The sequence below is a fragment of the Arvicanthis niloticus genome, chromosome 14 (assembly GCF_011762505.2).
Source record: "Arvicanthis niloticus isolate mArvNil1 chromosome 14, mArvNil1.pat.X, whole genome shotgun sequence".
NCBI lineage: Eukaryota > Metazoa > Chordata > Mammalia > Rodentia > Muridae > Arvicanthis > Arvicanthis niloticus.
The window spans coordinates 5,202,119-5,206,484 of record NC_047671.1 but is presented as its reverse complement, the minus strand read 5'-3'; positions in this window follow the sequence as shown (position 1 = coordinate 5,206,484).

Genomic DNA, 4,366 nt, shown 5'->3' with positions numbered 1-4,366 from the left:
GTGACAGTGTTTCTAACTATTGTGCTCTGTGAATAGCGAGGCAGATGATTACACCCCATAAAAATGCAGTTAACATTCCCAAGCCTGATTTTCCTACTTAAAATGACCACTCTAATCTTGTCTCTGAGGCTGGGTTGATAGATTATTCCCTGTACTGAACACCGGGATATGAGGGTTGGCATTTCAGCCCAGAGTCCTGTGAGAAAAAAGCACAGCAGTCAGGAGCTGTCTGGGGTGTTCCAGAGCTGTGATCACAGCATGGGGGGGTGGCGGGGAGAGACTCTATCTCAGGAAAATAAAGAGAATGACAGAGGAAGATAGTCACATGTACACACACTTACACACACACTGCTCACACACACACACCACTCACACAGACACATACTCTCTGTCTCTCTCTCTCTCTCTCTCTCACACACACACACACACACACACTCACACGCACAGATGCACACAGATACACACACACACCCCACTCACAGAGAGACACACACACCACAGACACACTCTCTCTGTCTCTCTTTTTCTGACACACACAGAGGGAGAGGGGGAGGGGGAGGGAGAAGAGGAGGGAGAGAGAAAGAGGGGTGTGGGGAGAGGCCAGGAATCATGTTGAAATTGGTGAGCCCTAAATCTTAGAGTCTTAGCAGGTAGGCAGGAAATGCCTGTTTTAAATGCTGCTTATGCCTCAGAGTCTTTTCCAGTGGTACAAGGCCCCTTATTTGGGGATTCTGGCTGCAAAGAAAGTCAGCATACTATAGATTCTTCTCCTCCAATGTACAGTCTGATTCCTTTCCAGCATACACATCACTGTGAGCTCCTCAGTAATAATGAGGCCTTACTGGCTCACTCTGCTTTTCCTTGATAATCTTCCTTGATAATATTTACACACTGCCTGGGAGCTAGGAGATGGATAGATTCCTGACTGACAGACAGAGAAAGGGACCTCAAATAGATAACAACGGTGGCAAACTTCCAGCTTCTTCTTTGAAGCCCAGTGGGCTTTTCTTCCTACCAGCTTGGGCTTCCTTTCTGTCTGACTGGTCCAAGCTAGTCGGGTATGTTGAAGCTGGTTTTAAACATGTTACCCCATCTTTGTTTAAGCTGGACAATCCAAAATTAGGGGATTTCCCCCATCTCAGGCCACCAAACCGCTTAAAACCATCAGCCTTCAGGGAAAATAGACTTTGGTTTCCAGGTGCTGTCTCTACCTTTTGGGGAGTCTTCCTCTCTGTGTCTTGCTGCATATTTATCTTTGCTTTTAATATATCCGTTACCTGTCTGTCACTGACTGCTGTGTCTGAGAAGTTTCCTGCTTCTCAGTTCTTTACTTGCTAGAGAAAATGAACCTGATCAAGATCCCGAGATGGTAGGTAAGACATCACTGCAGAGCTTTCTGATAGCAATGGATGGCATGTGAATTCTTCAGATATCTTCAGAGTCATCTTCCCTACCCTGGTTCTGGCCTTCTTAAAGTGGACATTGTTCAAATATCACAGCCTGGATGTGGCCTTTTTACCTCATTCACTGCTCCAGACTCTACAACAGTGGAAGCCACTGCACTAGAACAAAGCCACTGACCCTATGGTTACATATATTCCAGAGTTTTCCCAGTTCCTGGGTGGCAGAAATGGAGGAGACCAGGTAGCTTTGACCTCAGATGTGAGATCACACTTTTCCCCAGGTCAGATGTAACCTTTGCTTATATAGCAGGGGGATGAACATGTGTGTTTTCTTCTTTTTCTCCTCAAAGGTACCTGCATTAACTCTGTGTGAGCTGCTCGTGTCTCTGGATTCCTATGCTGTGCAGACATATGCTTTCTTTCCAGTCTGTGCAGGGCACGACAGCTGAGTTTTAAAGAGAGCTCTTAGGTACATGGCAGGAGAATGCTCAACTTCATCACTCATGGAGGAGCACAGCTGGGGAGCACAGCTGGAGAGCGTGAAGACTCAGTCAGTGCTCCTTGCCTCCTCTTGTTAGTCCCTGAAGCACTGTGCATCTTCTTCATGAGGGAGACCTTCAGGGGAAAGCCAGAGGACAGACCACTTTGTTATTTGCCTGGAAGACTGTAGAGGCAGCAAAGATGGGACCCTCACGCACAGGCCTCCCTAAGGCTGTGGACTTAGAAGACACTCATTCCAGCTGCTATCGGGCTAAGGGTGGTTATGAGAGCACCAAGGCCCACTAGACAGCATTTTAGTTTCTTTCAGGTCCCTAGGATGATGGCCCAATACGTCTGGAAGGAACTGAGGAAGCCTTTCTGGTGTTCCCCTTGCAGGGGAGCACTCCCAGGTCATTGGCACTTGTTGGGAGCTGACTTTTAGCAGAAAGCAGCTATCAACTTTGCAGCCATCTCGAGCCATATACCCTGACAAGGGACTTATTTTTCAACAGCCTACAACAGCTGAGCACACTCTGACAAACATCTTGTTTATCCCATATAACTTGTTTTGTTGTTTAGTGACCCCAGCTGCATGGTGCAGGTGGTAAAGTGTCTTCAGTTGTGTTCCCCTGCTTGTGCTTGCTTATAAGTACCCAGAATTTTCTTGCAAGGGAGTCAATGAGAGACAGTAAAGGAGACTTGACTACACACTCTGATTTGTCTCCATTCTTCGTGTCTCTTCCCCTTCTTCCTCCACTTTCTTTCTTGCTAGACCCTGACCCGCGGATGGGAGCAGCAGAGCAGTCCAGGACATTTTGGTCCCCAAGCGTGGGGCAGCTTGAGCCGGGACAGGTACTAAGATGAGGGTCCTTGGGGATGGAGTCACACTCCAGGAGGACAGGATTGTTGGGGTAAGGCTTGGAGAGCAATGGTGACACGGAGCTGGGATGGAGGATAGGGTACTTACTCCCCAGTGAAATCTAGTCCTGTGGGGTTCAGGGACAACTGGGAGGCATACTGGTCCAGGCAACTGACTGGTATGTGGCTTACAGCAGCTGCTCTGTGTCTGACACCTGCTGTCCTGAGCAGAGGACTAGTCACACGGTGGCTATGTGGCCTGGAAGACTGTAATTGCTGCCCCTCAGGCAGAAGAATGCTCCCCTCTGACCCAGAAAATGATGTGTTATCAGGGCATTGAGCACCTGGGTCAGCACATGTGGAAGTGGGAAATATGGATGCTATCCTCGGGTGGGCAGCCATGATGGTTATTCTAACCCCAGAACAAGGCTGCTTTTGCCTGCAATCAGGCTGGGCTCTAAGGCTGCTGTTACTTCTGGGTAGAACCAGAAATAGTTAGCAAACCCTTACTACAGTCTATCTTAGGGTGTAGTGATTCTATTGCCAAAAATGCCATTTTTAATCATTAAAAATTACATTTATTATTTACACACACACACACACACACACACACACACACACACACATCACATATGGTGAGCCAGAGAAAAATATGAGGGTGTTGGTTTGTTGGTTCTTTCTTTCCATCCTGTGGGTTCTGGATGTCAAACTTAGGTCATTAGGATTGGTGGCAAGTGCATTTACCCAAGGTGACATCTTGCCAGCCCAACAATGACACTCAGGAAGGCTCTGACCATCAGGAATGCAATCTCTGGGTTCTCAAACTGCCTTTTACAGATAGCCAGTCCTAGCAAGAAACAACTCATACTACAAAACATTGCTCATAAGGTCATGAAATATTCACCTAGCCATCCGGGTATGAGCCCACACAGGTGTCTCACATAAAAATATACATAGAAATCCAGGGCACAGTGACACTGAACCACTCCCCAAGCACCAACATAGAAGTCCCCTCCCATACAAACACTGCCCTCCCCCATGCCTCTGTGTAGTTTTTGTCTACTGCCTTGAACACTCGGGATCCACTGTACCATGTCTAATAGACTCTCAACTTCTGCCTTTCTCTGGCTTGGATGAATTTCTTCACTGTGTGCATGTCCCCTCAAGGCAGGAAAGGTGAATGTCAATCAGGTCAACTGCTGGAGACCCAGCAGAAGGTGCTCTAGTGTTCTGTTACTCTCCTCAGTCTGTCTTCTGTTTTCCTCTCCTTGCTTGCACTGGACATGGTGGGGAAAAATGGGTTGTTCCCCTCTTCTCTCTGGAGAGGGTGTTAAAGGAACTTCTTAATCAGGACACTACCCCCCTCCCCATCATGGCCATTATGAGAGAGAAAAGAGCCCATATAGGCAGCTGTAACTAGACACCCTCCATAATTAGTTGTCCACCCACGGAGAGCTACTTAAAGTTATTTGGGTCATCAGTTAGATCAAGTGAGGCATTGTAGCCCAGTGAATGGGAGGCTTTGAATAGAAGGGAAAGCAGCCCTACCAGGGTCCCAGAATGGAGGGTGGGAAAATCTGCATAGATCTGTTCAACTAGGCATGCACCTCTCGCCTGTCCCTTGC